Here is a 12,285-nt window from a genome sequence, read left to right as displayed (position 1 = left end):
CTGTTGTGAATAACTATTAGAACCTGGTGTGGTCGAGCCTTGGTTTCACAATAATCAAATGTTTGGTTTTAAATAACCTGTGTGCCGTGCTAAAGCTTTAATTCTTTGCCCAAATAACAAAAGAAGAAGTTCACTGAAATTAGGATATAGGATTCTTGAATTACAGCCCTACATTGCTTATATTCTGTTCAGCAGCCATGAGAAAATCATTCGTTCCACCCCTAAAAGGAATAGGCCTGCCCATGCATTTTGGAACCACTCCTTGGGTTTGTGAGCCCACAGGTTGAGGATGTTAGACTTAAGATTCATCTCACATCCCTGTCTGATAATACCAGTTAAAGGTAAGTGCTGGGAAAACACCACAAATTTAATAGGGATTTGCAGAGTTTTCTGGAGATTTCAAAAGCAGCTGCACAACTTTGCTGCAATATTTAAGTCCAAAAGTCGCAGGGGGATTTGTAGTAGGCAGGATGTGGGATTGGTTGGTTTGTTATTTTTATTGTATTTTATTGTATTTTTGTATTTTATTTTATGTTATTTTATGTTATTTTATGTTATTTTATGTTATTTTATGTTATTTTATTTTCTGTTATTTTATTTGATAGAGATTGCTTTTGTGCATAGCAAAGATTAAAAATGCCCTTTTGGGGATACATCTCCCTTTTGAGGAAAAGAACGATCATTTACTGCATGAGGGAGGAAAAAAAAGTAGGATGCATAAAGGATTAAAAAAAAAAAAAAGAAAGAAAAAGCATTGTTTTGCTAAGGAAAATCCCTAAGTCTTACAAACTTGTGTGAAAGATTTTCAGCTAACACTGGATCATACAGGAGAAATCTGTGTAGTGAGCAAAAACGACATTCTGAGGTTCATAACAAACAGCAAATCCCATTTTGTTTCTTCAAGAGAATACTGGTGTGGAGATTTTGTTGCTGGACTGGAAGAGTTGTTGTGTGCTTTAACTGCATCACAAGAAACTACTGCTTGGTTGTTCCCATTGCACCTGCCTCCTCACCCAAATGCTCATCGTTCTCTTACATGCTCTTAGCAGTGAAGCAGTTACAGTGCCTAAAGGTTTTGTTGTTTTAATAAAGTACACATTCACATCTTATCCCTTCCTAGGAATCTCCAGTTTTTGTTTTCATTCATGCATTCTCTGCTTGATGAGAGCTAAACAGAATTTCTGTTCACAGATCTGTGCTCTGCCCCTTCTTTAGATCCACAGATTTGGGGTAGAGAAGCCGCACCAGCCAAATGTGTTTCTACATGCTGAGCATAACCTCATAGACACACAACCAGCTTTATACCACACCTATTCTTTTGTGAAAATACAACTGATGCTTCTCTTTCTGATCCTGTGACTTAATTATATCCTATTCTCCAGTGAAAAGGTTGATTGCTCTATAGTTATACACTGGTATGGTGAGGGATTATGAAGACTCTGAAGGGTTGTTTACAGGGTGGAGACTTCTTCCACGTGGGGTGGGTGGGGATTTTTTTTTTATCTATAAATCTCACTGGACAAATCACTTGTGCTGCTTTTTAAGGTCTTTCAGAAGAAACACACATTACTGTGTGCAGCACAGTGTGTAATGATGGCTTCATATAGAGAGTCCTGTGCTGGAAGTTACTGTTTGACCCAAAGATCTAATATACGTGACTAACAAAACCAAATCTCTACGTGTTTTTTTCATTAGTGGGCTTTTGAGGTACCTCCTATAGCCAAAGCAAATTAAAATACCTCAGATAGGTGTGAAATGTAACTCACAATTTCACAAAATAGTGACAGTTCTCAAAGCTGGGCCTTCCACACGTGCTAGGACTAGGTCAGCTGAACCAAAAATAGGATTTCTCCTGAAGCTTTGTTTAGAACTGAAGCAAGCCTCTCCTGTAAGCAAGTTGCTCCACAGCTTTCAGTTACAAAATTTCTTGCACCTTTTTCTCAATCAGCTGATATTAACCCTTTCATGGAGAGCACACTGAATGAAATGAATCTTGGGGCAGTTTCACTAGTTTGTGTGTCTCTTCAGCTGTTTCAACTGTGATGCCAAAACCAGCCAGATCTGGTGTGCTACCAGAGCCCCTGTTCCTGCAGGCTGCTCTGCCACTTAAACCCGGCACGTTACAGCTCCACCACCGCACACTGGTGGTGAGGCTGTGAAAAATCCTTGTTCCAAGCCTTTTGTGGAATGCAAAGAAACTGGTTGTTAAAATGAAAAATGGCTCTCAGTAGTACTGTGAGACTTCTCCAGATGGGGAACAGTTACACCACGCATAGCTCTATACATTTACCAGTTCCTAATTAACAGGGCATCTGCTTCAACAGAGCCAGTGGTTGCATATGCATCCAAAGCTGCTCTCTAGCTTTCAGCCTCCAGGCTCTGCTTTCTAACATGAGTGTGACTGCCATTGACAGGTACAAATGAAGGCTAAGTGGACACCTATTCAGCAGCTGTAATAGCAACAAAAGGCATTGTTAAAAGCATCTAAGATACTAGATCCTACAGTGTGTGTTCACTTATAAATACATGAATTCTGAGAGACTTTAAAACCTTTGTGAAACACAGATATAGGAATCTTCACAACCAAAGAGCCGTTTTTCTTCTCTCATCTGCAAAGGTCTTGTGCTGTGCAATAAGAGTACTCTCAAGGAGCAGAAGTCTTGGAATGCTTCCTACCTAATGGCTTTCTCATTTCTGTACTATCATGGTCTTCAGACCTGTAAAACCTTGCCTCTCATCTGCAGGATGCCACACGATGCAAGTCAGTGGCTCAGATAGCCATGTGTGCCCTGTTCAGACATCTCCTTCAATCAAATGTGTGGACTAGACAGGTTCTGTTAGTGCTCTGCTTCAGGAATCCCAGCACTTTCTGCCAGGTATATGGCTGTGCCTTCAGCAGTAAGGCCATTAGAAATACAAGCTGGAGGCTACATTTGGATTTTTGAGTCCAAGTGACCATGCCTTGTGATATCCTTTGAAAGCTGTGGAAACTTCACCTTAAAATGAGTTTGTTTGATTTTCCCCTTTGCTAGAGTATGAAGATTCTTCATTAAAGAAAATAAATAAATAACATCACACTGAATAGAAATGCTCAGTGAGGCCAGGCAGAGCAAAAAGTAGGAGTAACTCTGTCTCCTTAGTTACATTCTGCATTCTCACAGTTCCTTTCAGTTTGCCTATTACTATGGAACAAAAGAGTTATTTTAAGCGAATTCTGAGAACAAAGCATAAAATTAGCAAAACCATTTTAGTCTGAAGAGAATATATTTGACAGGATTTTAAGGTAGAACTAGTTTTGAGAGTCAAATAATTTAGGGCAAAAATCCATATACCTGAGTTTCCTAGCTAATGCAGTCTTGAAACATGATATTGAACTTCTTACTTATGGTATAGATTACAACACTTTATCTGTGAAATGGGTTCAAGAACAGTTAATTCAGAACTGGTGAGAGACTTTGCAAGTTGCTTCAAAATCCTTTGGGGGGGGGAATAAAAAATCCATTTCTGTCTGTAAGTGAAGTAGAACAAAGTTGTGAAGGGCCAAAGGGCCAAAGTTTTCCTATAGATTTCCTTCTGCTGCATCAATGTGTTACTCTGAATACAGTAAGCATGTCTAGTGACTGTCTTCAATATCTCATTCTTGACAGAGGTGAAAATAAGCTACATGGGGACAGTATAAGCTGGTCCACATGTCCCAAAGGACATCATACGTGGACTTGTTCTCTCCTAACTGCTGGCTGAGGTAGTCTTATTTCCAGGGCAAAATTTGTTCCTATTGCCTTGTGACCATTGTAGAAATCAATGCCATAAGCATCTCTGACTTCACCAATCCTAAAGATGTATTGCCTAGTTCCTGGGTGTGATTGTTATGTTTAGCATACCTTGAAGCATTTTCCAAAGCCAAAAAGTAGCACTGCTGTTGTCTTAGATGTAGGAAACCGATGTGTGACAATGTGAAATGATTTAGCCACTATGACCCAGCAGCTCATGGGAAGAAGTGAGATGAGTTGTTAGGGTTCTTTGAACCTGCATCTAGTGTTCTGTGCAGTCAAAGATATGGCCAACTGCACACACTTAAGGTCTTCCCTTAAGTAATCTTTTGAATAACATTTCAGTTGCATGAATGCTGATTGAGTGGTTTAAGTAAAAGCTTAAAGCCTATTATTTCCCCATTTAAAGGGCCTTTCCTCAAGGGGATCATTGTCTTACTGAGCAACTAACAGGAAAACAACTGATACCCTGGAGATGCTGAGTTTAGAACCCACATGGTGAATTCAGCCTAGCTACTAAACTTTCCATGATGTCAGACACATTAGAGCTGCAGTGAAGTCTACCTGTGAGAAATACTTCCAAATACAGAGAAGAATTTGCTTACCTAGCTCTGTATCAGATTCCTGTAGAACATTCTTCTGTCCTTGACAGAGCAGTTTCAGAAGCCAGGCACAGGTGTGTGTGTGTCCTAGTCAAGCCACTACCAAATGCAGCCTCAACTTATTTCGTTGCTTCAGTTGAAGGGGATCTCCAGTGCTGCAGATTCCAGAAAACAAGTCCTGTATTCATAAAGCAAAACCATTTGGAATTGGGGCACTTGTCCCACCACCCTTGGAGAATCTATGTTTAGTCAAACAAAGCCTGTTTATGATACAGGAAGAGGATAAGACATACTTAGAAAGTTCTATAGTTGTTAATCACAATAGGTAATGAAATTAGTAGATTCAATAAATTCAAAGTAAGCCTTTATTTGGGAAAACATACTGGGACTGAGCGAAATGCAGTGATGAAAGGTGGTCTGAACAATTAGTAGACTTCTCTGATCTGTGTCAGGCAAAGCTGGTACCTGAATTCAGCCCAACTTCTGTCCTTGCAGTAGAAAAGAATTTGAAGAACAAACCCTGCATGCTAATATGATTATTTCAGAAGCTGCTCCAGAAAAGTCTGTGTGAATGTTATGTAAGGTGTGTAGGGGTTATTCACAGACTGCATGACAATGGAGGCTCCTTAAGTGTCCAAAGAGCTTTAGGGACTGAAGATACAAAATGGTTAAATGATATGGCTGGGCATGAAGTCATGAGAGAAGCCATGGGAGTTGTGGTCCCATGTTGTGTGGGTTTAGGTACGAGCACTCCCTGCTGTGCTGGCCTCGGACAGGAAAGCACTGCAGAGAAAGCCTAGAAGAGAAAATTGGTTCTAATGGTACATTAAACCACAATGTGAGCAGGCTCAGTGATACAGTGGTTCTAAGAAAGACCTGCATGTTGTGCTTCCTTACTCACTGGAGCAGAAGGAATTAGTATGAGAAATTCATGAAGATCATGGGAGGAGCAGAAGGGAGGACTTTTCTGTACAGAATTGAGTTGTAAAGTACCAAGCCAAAAACATCAAAGTGTGAGCCCCCAGGACTCCTATCTACCTTGCTGATCAGTTTCTGCTAAGAATGAAAGACCTTGCAGCAAAGGTCTGCACTTCTGTCTTTGAAAATTCACATCCTTTGAAGAAGAGGGTGGGGTGAGTCTTCTAGGGTGCAAAAAGAGAACTTTCTTGTGACCTCTGGGATTGTGTTATTGTAAACATCCCAAATCTCAAACCACTTGCTAGCAAAGATCTCGATTCTGCACAAGCCTTTCCTGTGAGCACCTGTTAGAGAAACAAAAACAAAGGAAAAAAAGGTGCTTATAAAATTCATGTTTCCAAGCAACAAAACAAAACATACGTGAAGCGAAACATCTCTCAAGCCCCTACCCAAGGGAACTAACAGAGGCAGTTGCCTAGTTAGCAGAGTCTGATTTTCACAGGCCAAGCAGTACTATTGCAGGAGTTCAAGGGAGATTTTAAGTTACAGGAACACATGATATATAACATAACTTTTTCATTTAATTCCACCCTTACCCCCAATATCCACAGACCATCTTGATACAAAATCTTCTGTTGAAATCCATGACATGTACTTTTGTGGCTTTAGGCACTGGCTTTTATTTCTTAGAGAAATAATCCCATTGACAAGACTGGAAATAAGACAGGGGTTGTATTTGGTTTACATTCAATATAAACTTTTCCATACTCTGCATTTCAAATACTGTTTCTTAGCATCTCCTTGGAGCTAACTATTGTTTATGAGTGTAGTCATTTAAAGGAAATCTAACTTTAGTTTTCTTTTTATCCACGGTTCCATTATCTCTATAACTCTTCAGCTCCCCTCAGGGATGTACTTACATGGTTTATCTTAGTTGTCCATCTTGTTTAAAGAAAAGTCCATTTACAGTTTATCCTGCCTGCAGAACAGTCTGTTGATAGTTCCCCTATATAGCACAAAATGAATGGGTTATGGCTGCTTCCAGAAGATAGGCTTAGAATTCCATAGTGAGACTCTATAATCTTTTGAGTTGTATTCTTGGTTTAGGTGTGGAGGCTGATTTTGGATGAATTATTTATCTCTTTGCTTTCTATGCACCAATGGGAAATGGACACAGTAATACACAGTGGTGCTGCCAAACCTAATCCAGCCACACTTTCAAAGTACTTCAATATTCTTGGATTGGAAGAGATGAAATTGTTTCTGCTGTTACTGAATTCTCTTTCTGAGCTCTGGAAATATGATTCAAAATTCATTGGCAGGGGTGTGGGATGAGAAGTTACATTTCTCCTCCTGTATTTTACATGTGGCTGCATCTGTGTGTTTGAGCCAGTAGCAAGTTTCTCTTTGGGGAAGAATTTATGGTTTAGTAAATAAACAGTGAGGAAAACTCGATTTTATACAGACAATTACACGTAATGGAAAACAAAATAAGCCCCTCTATGTGCATAGTTTTGCTTAGTCAAGCCACAATATTTATTGAAAAAATAATTTTGATGGGAAATATTTTGATGAACCTTAAAACACAAACAGCTTTGGACTGGGATGTTCTGAAGGGTCAAGGAACACATTCAAAAAAATAGATATTCCAAGTAATATAAACCACACGCTTCCCCCAGTGGTAACAGGTGTCCATGAGCAAACACAAAGTTAGGAGGAAAATCCTTAAACAAGCAGTGTTCTCCAGGAAGCTTTAACTTTTAATTAACTGAATGAACTGGTCTCAGAACTGATAATAAATTCTCTTTGTAGGTGATTAGAGTGTGCTGAGTTTTGATGCTGAATTAGAGACATTTTTACTTGAGAACTGTAACAGATAAAAATCAGGTTTTATGTTACACTGTGAGCAACATGCTGATGAATTTCTTACCTACTTCAGCTCACCCCCAGAGCTATGCTGCTGCCCATGTGTGTTTAGGCTGAGTTATGCTGTTATATTACTGATGTGTATTATGCTAATCCAATAAAACATAAAGACCATTGTATCTTCTGTGACTTCCACCACGCTGGTACCAGTAGGGATTTGCATTGGTAATATAACAGCAGCACAACAATCTACAGAATTGTTGATGTGTCCTATTTTGAAATTATGGATCCTACCCTGCAAGTAAATAAAATTACCCACCAACTTCAGTGACTCCTGAAGGTTTTAGAGCCTCCTGGAAATGATTCAGTGTAATGAAAGAGATTCAGTGTCCCCAAGAAATATGGTGACAATTTCAAATGAGTGAACTTACTGCAGTATTTTGAACAGCTTGGATCACTGGGTAGTACATTAAAGAACAGTTTTGTTTGTGTTTAATATATTTTTTAAGTAATTAAATGGTTTGATTTCTCCATGTTTCTACCTTCTATTTAATTTTTTCACTCCTATGGATTATGTGCTACTGCCATAATGTGCCTACAGATAATTTAGCTTGCAGGGGATTTAAAAAGAACACCTCAGAGGAAAAACAAATTGTGAAAAACAAGTCTATCAGTACCACCTTACAGTATTAGAAATGCAGGAAGTGGGTGTACCTCTGTACTTCTGGTTTGAGTTTCATTTATTTTTATAAGTCAATTTCAGTATTTGCATCTCATCATCATTCTGTATTGGGGTTTAAATCCTCATAACAAGTGTAAGACAAATAAAGATGAATGATATTTTCAGCCTCTTTCCACTGCCAAATTGCAGGCTGGAGTCAAAGCTAAAAGCATTGTGGTTTCCTAATATGCTCTAGTCAGCAGATATGCATCTAGCTACAGCATCACCCTTTGGCATCTGTTATTGACAGCACCACTATTTATTATTTATTAATCTCCATTACTGTGAGCATCTGAATGTGACTGAAACTCGATGATTCTTTTTGAATTCATTTTCTTGTATGCATAAGCTAGTGACATGCTATGGATTTCAAACTCCACTTCCCAAAGCAGGCACTTGCACTTGGCTCTGGGGTGGCTCCCCTCCCCAAACGCAATTCAAGGGCAGTGTGCTGCTCTAGCCGAACCGTCCCTGTTAGTTTACTGTCAAAAAAGCACTTGCTCTGCCTGTGCTCCAGCTAAAGCTAGCTCTGTGTGCCTGCTGCTGCCAGCATACTTGTGGCAGTCAGAGGAGTGAGGGGAGATCTTAGGAACAGAAAGATTGAACCTGAGAGGGCTAAAAGAGCTGTAGCTCTGCCCGTCCTCTTCCTAGTCCAACCGCGCAGACCAGTCTGCGTTCTGGATCGCATGGCGAGCCATTCAGGCCTCTCTCCCCTCTTCATGGTGCAGCTGTAGGGATGGCTGTGCTGGCTGTGCTGGCGAAAGGTGCTGAAGCAGGTGCTGCTGCTGTTCTTTTCCCCAGTATAGCATGTTCTGTTCTGGAGGCAGGTTGGTGATGGAATAAACTATGCTTGGTAGAGCTTAGTCATGCACACCACAAAGATAGCATGCTGCTTTTGTTACACCAAGAGAGCATTCCTGGAGGAAATATACACACTGTACATTGCAGCACTAGTAGCCACACATCCCAGAGACAGCACAGCAGGCAAATTCCTGAGCTGAAAGCATCATAACTTCATCAGTGCATTGCTGTGCTTCAGTTTATCCCTGGTATGCAGAGCTTCACTATATGGCTGTATTGCCTGGGTGTTCCTAGTGGGATCTTTGGATGGACACATACATGCCACATACTTATTTCAATCTGAGGCTCAAACTGGACAGCTGGCCTGGCTCGGCCCATAGCCTGGAGCCTAGCAAGTTGTTTGCAAAGGGCACTTAAGCCTGAATAAAAAAAATAGGGAGTGAAATTAGCCTATTAAAATCAGTGACAGCTTCAGCATTGGCTTGGCCCAGACCTGGTTCTCCACAGTTTTTCATACTCTGCAGTTGTATCAGATACACATTATGGCTAAACTCCCCACTCTCATCAGTAAGAGTTTTGCCTAATTCACTGTGAAAAGAGATTAGATGTTGATAAGATTCACCCCTATCACCCATCTGGATCATATTTGCTGAAGGGATGAGGCACAGCTTTGCATGTGGTTACAAAACACAACAGTTCAGACTGTGTTGGGGATTAAGTCTCTTCATTAAGAGCCACTGTCTTCTGCACTGCCTGTGCTGAGCACTTCAGGTGAAGGTGTTGGCTATAAACACCTGCTCTGCAGTCCTGCAGTTTTCACTCAGCACAGGTGAGGCCTAAATATGTTCCCTGCTACTCTGCATATAAGGAGGTGAAGGAAGGAAATCTGGAGAGGAAGCTGAACTTCCTATGCCAGAGATTTTACACTGGAGCCTTCCCTGAGTTCAAGACAATGTAGCTACAGAACACTGAATGATTTTTGAATCTAGCAGTTGCCTCTTCCACCCCAACTCCAGACTGCTAAGAAATTCCTTCCTTTTTACCTTAATTTCTCTGAATATCATTTCAGACTCATGAAGTAGCTAGTTTGGGCATCTGGATTATCATGAGTACATGGGTGAGTGGGAGCACAAACTGAGAGACAACAGAAAGAGACACCAAATGGCCATCTTAAAGGACTAGGTCTGAGCAGATGAACAGGGGAGGTGAGAAGTAAGAAGGGCTATATGTAATAAAGTTCTTAACTGATCAGACACATGTACACACCTGCAGCTTTATGTTCAATAAATGAAGAGGTCAGACTAATCCCAGAGATTCTTAATTATCCTTATCTTGATATTTTTCCTGTTGTTTAATTGTGTTAACTTGTGTTACCTAGCATCTTGCACACCCATTAAAGGATGAAAGCTTAAAGGTTTGTACGTAGGATGGTGGGATATGTTAGGAAAGAGGTAGGAATTGATCAGGAACTTTGATTTTTGTTTATTATTAACACAGCATAGCAGTGAGCAGTGGGTTTACAGTATCATTAGCTGCAAGTAATGCAGGGGCAAATATTTCCATAACCAATCATTTTGATTGGAACATGTGGGACTAAGGGCATGCTCTGATGAAGTATGGTTTTTCTTTTTGGTGACATTGAGATAAACTAGAGAAAGGAAACCCCTCTTCCTTTTCTAGCCTGGAAGAGCATTATTCCTTATGTTCTTATTTTAATCCAGGCAATTTCCTGTCCTTCTACAGCATGAGCTCCCACAGGAGGGGTATTTATATAGCATCTTCCACCCAAAAGCACTGTGCAAAGCACTAGCAAGATCACATTTATTTTACCTGCTTTCAAGCAGCTTTATCCACTTCTGATTAAACAGTTCATGTAGATGCATCTCCTCTCTCTCTTCTGCTCTTTAGCTGATTTCCTCTTGCCAATTTTCTGACCGTTGGGACACAAAGCAGCAGCACACTGAGCTGCGCGCTGCAACCACCAGCTTGGGTGGAACTCTCACTCTATGAGATGATGCAACGTCAGTCTAAGTAGTGCAATAAAAAACCCATTGCATAGGTAGCACAAGCAAAGCTGCAGCCTGCCAGCACAGTATGGGGAGGTAAACAGATGATTAGGTATCCAGCTCATGTGGTATCTCCCATGGTCTGCTTTATGCAACTGTTCGTGCTAGACCCAGGTTCATTAGAAATACACTAAATATCACACTTCAGTCTAGGGGAGATGCCTGAGTGATTTAGACACATTGGAGAAAAGAGGAGGTTAAATATTTTGATGATTAAGGGACAGAAGCATCTGTGATATGAAGAGAGAATGAGCAAGATTGGAGTCTGGCCTCGAGAAGATGCCAAATCAAGAGGTTTTATCAACGTGCAGAAATACTTGATGGGAAGGTACAAACAAGACAATGACAGATTTTTCTCAATGGGCATCAACTGACAGAGTGAGAAGCACTAAGAACAACCCAAACTACAGGAATTTCCACACAAGCATTCAAAAAACAGAGTGCTTTAAGTGTCCTCAGACACTAGAACAGGTTGCCCAGAGAGACAGGGGCATCTTCCTCCTTGGAGAATACAAAGCCAGAATGAAAAGGGCCCTGAGCAAGCCTCTCTATCTGACCCTCTGGTGAGCAGGAGGGTTGGACTAGGTGATGTCCAAAGGTCCCTTCCAACCTCTGTGATTCTATTATTGTTTACCAAGGGAAAACAGAAGCAAAGGCATTGAAAGTGGTGTCTGTACAGCTGCCCAGGAGATCTGTGGTAGGCCTGGAGTGTGTCACACTCCAGGATGTTTCTTGATTGAGAGATAGCCCTTCCCCTTATCACAGATCTTTTCTTGAAAATAACTGAACATGTGGTTTTTTATTTCCCATATGGCCTAAGTCAGTTGAGTTTTAGTATTTCATAGCAGGTGTGGGGGACCTTTTATCTGGAGGTGCAATTTTGAAGTAAGGAATGAAGGTGTATAACCCTTTTTTCCTCCAAATAATCTTCTCACCAAATTCAGTTGACTTTGTCTGTGCTGCCTTCTAGCACCCTGTGTGAAAAGCCAACATTCAGTAGGCCACTTAGGGTCACTTCTGCCATCTCGTGGAAGCAGGCAGGTTAGCCAGAGTAAGAGCAGAGGATGGACACGTTCAGAGAGAAATAAATGGTGTGTTTACTTTGCTGGCCTGCTCCTTGGATAGATAATCATAGTTCTGCTGTCTTTAAAAAAAGCTGGAGTGACCCCACCGCAGTGCAGGACAGCTCCCTTCTGCCTTCTGCACAGAGCATTGGTGTCTCTGACAACCACCCTCTGACAAGAGATGCAGCACCCTGGCAAGTGCTGCTAGGGGTTGGTTGAAGGAGGGTAGCATTTCTTACCCCATAGAGCTGGACAAAGCTTCTTGCCTTGGCTGATGCAGTAAGTGTGGAGAGGACAGACAGCAGACTGCAGAGACATCTGAACCAACCCAAAAGATTATAGATTACAGAACAAAGGCTGAGTTTCAGCAACAGAGAAATCAAATTAGAAGAACTGAGTGCTTGTAGAAACTAGCAAAGAAGTAGCGTTCTTTTTCATGTTTACCTCTGAAGGTGCCTCTCTCAGGGCATTTGATCC

At 41.0% G+C, this 12,285-nt stretch overlaps 1 long non-coding RNA gene across 2 annotated transcripts; it reads right to left on the bottom strand.

Annotated features, from left to right (window-relative positions):
• Positions 1 to 4,402: 4,402 nt before the first annotated feature.
• LOC137451009 (uncharacterized) lies at positions 4,403 to 10,655 on the bottom strand. 2 transcript variants are annotated; one of them, XR_010989702.1, is made up of 4 exons: positions 10,509 to 10,655; positions 6,211 to 6,296; positions 5,411 to 5,634; positions 4,403 to 4,550 (listed from the first exon to the last, which is right to left on the bottom strand). It is a non-coding gene; the product is annotated as an uncharacterized lncRNA (long non-coding RNA). The 2 variants fall into 2 exon arrangements; XR_010989701.1 differs by lacking the exon at positions 4,403 to 4,550 and having other exon boundaries at positions 4,726 to 5,634.
• Positions 10,656 to 12,285: the final 1,630 nt, after the last annotated feature.

Source organism: Melanerpes formicivorus, unplaced genomic scaffold (assembly GCF_026170545.1).
Source record: "Melanerpes formicivorus ecotype bairdi unplaced genomic scaffold, bMelFor1.0.p_v2 SCAF_39, whole genome shotgun sequence".
Lineage (NCBI taxonomy): Eukaryota > Metazoa > Chordata > Aves > Piciformes > Picidae > Melanerpes > Melanerpes formicivorus.
This window is presented reverse-complemented; position numbering and strand designations above follow the sequence as displayed.